The 7519-nt window shown below is 39.9% G+C and overlaps 1 non-coding gene across 1 annotated transcript; it reads left to right on the plus strand.

Moving 5' to 3' along the window:
- The first annotated feature begins 3628 nt into the window (after positions 1-3628).
- LOC115032045 lies at positions 3629-3762 on the plus strand. The gene has a single exon (XR_003837692.1). It is a non-coding gene; the product is annotated as a small nucleolar RNA SNORA17 (small nucleolar RNA).
- The last annotated feature ends 3757 nt before the right edge of the window (positions 3763-7519 follow it).

Here is a 7519-nt window from a genome sequence, read left to right on the forward strand (position 1 = left end):
CACTTTGCCCCTTCTTAGAATTGAAAACAATCACCCATGGAAGGAGTTACAGAGACAAAGTTTGGAGCTGAGACAAAAGGATGGACCATNTAGAGACTGCCATATCCAGGGATCCATCCCATAATTAGCCTCCAAANGATGACACCATTGCATACACTAGCAAGNGTTTGCTGAAAGGACCCTGATATAGCTGTCTCTTGTGAGACTAGGCCGGGGCCTAGCAAACATAGAAGTGGATGCTCACAGTCAGCTATTGGATAGATCGCAGGGCCCCCAATGGAGGAGCTAGAGAAAGTATCCAAGGAGCTAAAGAGATCTGTAACCCTGTAGGTGCAAAAACATTATGAACTAAACAGTACCCCGGAGCTCTTGTCTCTAGCTGCATATGTATCAAAAGATGGCCTAGTCGGCCATCACTGGAAAGAGAGGCCCATTGGACACGCAAACTTTATATGCCCCAGTACAGGGGAGCACCAGGGCCAAAAAATGGGAATGGGTGGGTAGGGAAGTGGGGGGGTGGGTATGGGGGACTTCTGGGATAGCATTGAAAATGTAATTGAGGAAAATACGTAATTAAAAAAAATAAGAAAAAAAAAAGATTCATTTTGGCTCAAGGTATAAAGGACTTTTGTCCACTGTGGTGTGGAAGGCATGGCAGCTTGATCCACAGAAGTCTGTAGAAGTGTGAAATGGAGGATGCCCATATCACAGCAGACCAAGAGGTTCAGGGAGCCACTCACAGTGGCCATGGATGGATAAGCATCCCCAGGGATTTTCCCACAGTGACCCCTCTCGTTATAGGTTTCACTTCCTCAGCTCTCCAGAACCTGTTGAAAAAGCACTGTTGCCCACCCAGAGACCAAGCAATCAAAACATGAGCTCACGGAGGACATTTTTAGCTTCAAACTTAATAGACTCAAACTGCATCATAGACCAGATAGATGTAGATATTTGTAAAATAACACAACTATTAGCCATAGAAAACACATTCTTCTTATCAGCCTATAGAACTTCTCCCTCCAAAATAGATTACATTTTAGACTAGAAAGCATGTCTTAAATATTTTTTAAAAATTGAAATAATTGCCCTCACTTTATCAGATCATAATAAAATAAAACTATAAATTGATAGTAAAAGAGATTACAAAAATGACATGAATACATGGAGAGTAACCAATACACTTTTGACTGGCCAATGGGTCATTGAATAAATTAGTTGGGTAACTTTAAAAGCCCTAGAATCAAAGAGAAATAAAATCACAAATTATCAGCAGCCCTTAGACACATAAAAAGCTGTCCTAAGAGAGCTCATAGTTATGAAAAACTGAACCAAAACTAGGTCTCAAATAAATAACATTGATGTACCCCAAAGTCTCAGAAGAATAAAAAACAACTCAAATTCCAAATTAATAAATGCAAAGAAACGATTATGATTAGTGTAGAAATGAACACAATGGAAACTAGAAGAACAACAGAAAGGGTAAATTGAGAGTGGGCTCTTTGAAAAACCTGACAAACCCTTAGTCAAACTAACAGAAATAAAGGGAAAGACGACACACATTAATAAAATTAAAGACAAAAAGGTGGTAACACTAGAAGTAACAATGAGATCTGAAAGATATCTAAGTAATATTTTAAAAACACACATTCAAATATAGTGTAAAACTCCAGAAAAAATGAAAGAATTTCTAGACATGTAAAACCTACCAGGATTGAGCTAATGAGATATACTTAGCCTAGCTAGATTTATTATTAGCAATGAATCTGAAGCAGCAATAAAGAATTTTCTAAGTAAGAGAATCCCTAGGCCAGAAGAATTCCCTGCTGAATTCTACCTGACACTTAAAGAAGTATTGAAATCAATATTTATCAAGTTATTTTATAAAGTTAAAAGGGAAGAGATATTCCTAAGCTCATTATCCAAAGTCAGTACTACACTATAGCAAAACTTATAGCCCAACTCCCCTACTCTTTCAGTCTGCTCCTAACTCTACCCTGAGTCCTCCACCATGACCCAGAACCCAACTAAGGTGGAGACTCAGTGCTCTAACAGAGTTTACACAGACTGTGAGAAGCTCAGGCCACACAGACCAGAAGACCAGAAGGGAAACAGAAAGTGAGGAACAAAACACTCATTCAAGAAAGAAAAACACAGAAATCAGTACCTAGACCTATATGTACTCCAAACACAGATGCCAAGAGGCCAGTGTAAGAACACAGCAACAGCTAAGACAATGTCATCTCCAGAACCCAGATATTGTACTATAGCAATCCCTGAACATTTCAACATAACAGAAGCACAAGAAAAAGACCTTAAAACCAACCTTTTTGGGGGATGGTGGTGGTGAATTTCGTCCATACTAAGATATGTTATTTTTTCTTTTTTTTTAATTAAATATTTTTTATTCACATATCAAATGTTATACCCTTTCCTGGTTTCCCCTCCAACACCCCCTATCCCATTCCCCCTCCTCCTGCTCACCAACCTACTCACTCCTGCTTCCCTGTCCTGGCATTCCCCTACACTAGGGTATAGAGCCTTCTCAATATCAAGGGCCTCTCTTCCCATTGATGTCCAACAAGGCCATCCTCTGCTACATATGCAGCTGGAGTCATGGGTCCCTCCATGTGTACTCTTTTGTTGGTGGTTTAGTCCCTGGGAGCTCCGTAAAACCAACTTTATGAAGATGATTGTGGTCCTTAAAGAGAAGATGAATAAGTCTCTCCAAGAAATTAAGGAAAACACATACAAACAATTGGAGGAAATGAATAAGTCCCTTAACGAAAGAAAAACAAAAACCAAACAGTGGAAGGAAATGAATAAAACTGTTCAAGACCTGAAAATGAAAATAGAATCAATAAAGAAAACACAAACTGAGAGGATTCTACAAATGAAAAATCTAGGTAAGCAAACAGGAACTACAGACACAAGTATCACTAACAAAATTCGAGAGATGGAAGAAAGAATCTCAGGTATAGAAGATATAGTAGAGGAAACTGATAAATTGGTCAAAGAAAAATTTAAACCTAAAGAGTTCCTGGCCTAAAGCATCCAGGAACACTGGGACACCCTGAAAAGACGAAGCCTAAGGAAAATAGGAATAGAGAAAAAGAAGACTCTCGGCTCAAAGGTCCAGAACATATTTCAACAAAATCATAGAAAAAATATTCCCAACTTAAGAGGAGCTGCCTATAAAGGTACAAAAAGCTTACAGAACACCACATAGGTGGGACCAGAAAAGAGAGTCCCTTTGCCACATACCAGTCAAAATATTAAATATTAAGAACAAAGAAAGAATATTAAAAGCTGCAAGGGAAAATGATCAAGTAACAGATAAAGGCAAACCTAACAGAATTACACCTGACTTCTCAATGGAGACTCTAAAAGCCAGAAGGGCTTGGACAGATGTTCTGCAGACTCTAAGAGATCACAGATTCCAGCCCAGACCACTGTACCCAGTCAACCTTTCAATCACCATAGAAAGAGAAAAGAAAATATTCCATGACAATATTAAATTTAAACAATATCTATCCACAAGTCTACCCCTACAGAAGGTACTAGAAGGACAACTACAAGCCAAGGATGTTAATTACATCCATGTAAACACAGGCAATAAATAATCTCATACCATGCTCCTGAAGGCATTGCACGTGTGCCTGCTGTGTCACAAGTGCATCAGTAGGTGGCAGAGAGGAGAGAGGCTATGTTTACGCTTGGTGTTCTGACCTGTGAATTAATCTGATTGAGTAGCAGCCTAACATTTCCTGAAAAAAGTGAGCCAGAGATGACCACCAGTCTGGTGCCAGGCAGGTCCAGACAGGGAGCTAGCCTGAGAAAACCACCAGTCCAACATCTTGCAGGCATCAATGGGATCCTAGGACAAGGTGTGAGCCAGAGACGAGAAGAAACTCCTTCCCCAGCTTGGGACAGCAGGCTCAGGGAGGGAGTAAGCCTATGACAGTCGACCCTTGGTGAACAGTGAGACTTGGAGCCATGGAGACTGGCATCATGTGGCCCAGACATGGAGCTAACCTAAGATGACCACCAACCCTGTACTGTGCAGGCCCTGGGGTAGGGCAGACCATGCCCAAGATGATCCCTGCCCGAGGAGTGCAAGAGAGGCATAGCACTCCTGAGACAACCCTAGACACTCGGAGACCCCAAGCACCAGTAAGAGGAGCAAGTAAGTGGCAGAGAAATGGAAGAGAAAGAGAAACAGAAAGATGTGGGCACAATGAAGAGAGGCAGAACTGGAGACTCAAGGATAGTGAGGAACATCCTGAAGTGAGTAGCCAGTGATGCCACCCGGGACCATAGTCGAGTCCTGGAATGTGCTGGGTCCATGGCCCTGCAGTAGCAGGGCTCTGTTGCCATCAACAGATGTCCCTGGTCTGAGCTGCTGCCTGAGGACATATTGGTGTCTGATGGCTGTGCAGAACTGGCTCCCAATCTTGGGTTTGCCGATTTGTCCTATTGACTGTGTTTTTTGCCTTACTGAAGCTTTTCTGTTTCACAAGGTCCCATTTATCAATTCTTGATCTTAGAGCCCGAGCCACTGGAATTCTGTTTAGGAAATTTCCCTCTGTGCCAGTGAGTTCGAGGCTCTTTCCCATTTTCTCTTCTATTCAGTGTATCTGGTTTTATGTTGAGGTCCTTAATCCACTTGGACTTGAGCTTTGTGTAAGGTGATAGATATCAGTCTATTTTCATTTTTTTGAATACAGACTGCCAGTTGGACCAGTGTGGTTTGTTGAAAATGCTTTCTTTTGTCCATTGTATGTTTTTGGCCTCTTTGTTGAAGATCAAGTGCCCATAAATGTGTGGGCTTATTTCTGGGTCCTCAATTTGGTTCCTTCTGTTTCCTTTTGTATGGAAGAGTTTGAGGAGTGTTAGTATTGCCTCCTCTTTGAAGGTCTGGTAGAATTCTGTACCAAAGCCATCTGGTCCTGGGCTGTTTCGGTTGGGAGTTTTTATGGCTTCTCTATTTCTTTAGGGGATTTGGGACTGTTTAGATAGTTTATCTGCTCTTGATTTAAATTTGGTATGTGGTATCTGTGTAAAAAGTTACTCATTTCATCTAGATTTTCCAGTTTTGTTGAGTAAAGGCTTTTGTAGTATGATCTGATGATTTTTTAACTTTCCTCAGTTTCTGTTGTCTCCCTTTTCATTTTTGATTTTCTTAATAGGGTACTGTCTCTGTGTCCTTTAGTTAGTTTGGCTAAGGGTTTATCTATCTTGTTGATTTTCTCAAAGAGCCAACTTTTTGTTTCGTTGATTCTTTGTATCATTCTCTTTGTTTCTAATTGGTTGATTTCTGCCTTTTCTGCCATCTACTCCTCTTGGGTGTGTTTTCTTCCTTTGTTCTAGAGCTTCTAGATGTGCTGTTAAGTTGCTACTATAGGATCTCTCCAGTTTCTTTACAGGGCACTTTGTGCTATGAATTTTCCTCTTAGCACTGTTTTCCTTGTGTCCCATAAGTTTGGATATGTTGACTCTTCATTTTCATTGAATTCTAGAAAGTCTTTAATTTCTTTATTTCCTCTCTGGCCAAGTTATTGTTGAGTAGAGAGTTGTTCAGTTTCCATGGGTATGTGGACCTTCTGTCGTTTTTGTTGTTTTTGAAGACCAGCCTTAGTCCGTGATGATCTGATGGAATGCACAGGATTAGTTCAATCTTCTTGTATCTGTTGAGGCTTGTTTGTGACCAATTATATGGTCAATTTTGGATAAGGTACTGTGAGGTGCTGAGAAGAAGGTATATTCTTTTGTTTTATGGTGAAATGTTCTGTATATATCTGTTAAATTCATTTGGTCCATAACTTCTATTAGCCGTTATTTCACTGTGTCTCTGTTTAGTTTCAATGACCTATTCATTGTTGAGAGTGGGTGTTGAAGACTCCCACTATTATTGTGTGAGGTTCAATGTGTGTTTTGAGCTTTAGTAAAGTTTCTTTTATAAATGTGGCTGCCCTTGCATTTGTGGTGTAAATGTTCAGAATTAAATTTTCATCTTGGCAATGTTTCCTTTGCTGAATATGAAGTGTCCTTCCCCATCTCATTTGATAATTTTTGGTTAAAAGCTTAATTTATTAGTTATTAAAATGGCAACTCTCACTTGTTTCTTGGAAGCATTTGCTTGGCAAACTCTTTTACTCTGAGTAGTATCTGTCTTTGTCATTAAGGTGTGTTTCTTGAATGCAGCAAAATGCTGGATCCTGCTTGCATATCCAGTCTGTTAGCTTATGTCTTTTTACTGGGGTATTGAGTCCATTGATGTTGAGAGATATTAAAGACATATGATTGTTAGTTCCTGTTATGTTCGTTGTTGGAGATGGAATTATGTGCATGTGTGCTTCTCTCCTTTTGGATCCTCTGTAGGGCAGTGTGTGTGTGTGTGTGTGTGTTTTACATTTGGTTTTGTCATGGAATGTTTTGGTTTCTCCATCTACAGAATGTTTCACCCAAACACAAAATAATAAACCTTTTTCTCAGAACCTCACAGAAATTTCTCCAAAATTAACCACACCTCAGTCACAAAGCAAGTCTCAAAAGATACAAGAAAATTGACAATACAATCCCCCCTGTAATAACCTCTATCAGATAACCATGAACTAAAGCTGGATTTCAACAACAGAATTAACAGAAAGCCTCCAAGCAAAGTCTACAAAGGGAAACTAAACAACTCTCTACTGGATGACTATGAATTAAGGCAGATTTAAAAAACGGAAGAAGAAACGAAAGAAAGAAATTAAATAATTTCTAGGATTCACTGAAAATGAAGGTACAACATACCCTAACTTATGGGACATAAAGTGGTGCTAAGAGGAAAGTTCAGAGAACTAAGAGACTTAGAGAAATTAAAGAGATCTCATATGTATACCTTAGCTGAAAGCTCTAGAACAAAAGGAAGTAAACACACCCAAGAGGAATAGTCAGCAGGAAATAATCAAACTGAGGGCTGAAATCAACAAAATGGAAACAAAGAGAACAATAGAAAGATTCAATGCAACAAAGAGTTGGTTCTTTGAGAAAATTAACACGACAGAAAAATCATCATCTACAAAAAGGTTTAGACCTGAGGAGTGGGCCAAATGAACTAAATAGATAGTTCTCAAAAGAGGAAATAAGAATGACCAGTTAATATTTGAAAATTCATTCTACATCCTTCCCTGTCAGGAAAATGCAAACTAAAACTACCTTGAGATCCAATCTCACCTCACTCAGAACAGTTTTCACCAACAAAGTAAATGGGAATAAAGGTAGGCCAGGATGTAGAGTAAGAAAAATGTAAATTTGTGAAGCCATTATTGAAGGCTGAGTGGAAGTGTCTCAGAGAATTGAGAACAGAGTACAGAATACCCACCCTCTCCCAAGTCAGAGGCCATATCCCCGCTGACTCGTGACAGCAGACAAAAAGTGCTTACCCCCTCCCCAGGTCAGAACCATACCCCACCGAATCTAGCACCCTGACCTCCTCCCTGCCAACTTACACAGAGCACCTGCTCATGAGGTCCGAGAC

This window comes from Mus caroli, chromosome 9 (genome assembly GCF_900094665.2).
Source record: "Mus caroli chromosome 9, CAROLI_EIJ_v1.1, whole genome shotgun sequence".
Classification (NCBI taxonomy): domain Eukaryota; kingdom Metazoa; phylum Chordata; class Mammalia; order Rodentia; family Muridae; genus Mus; species Mus caroli.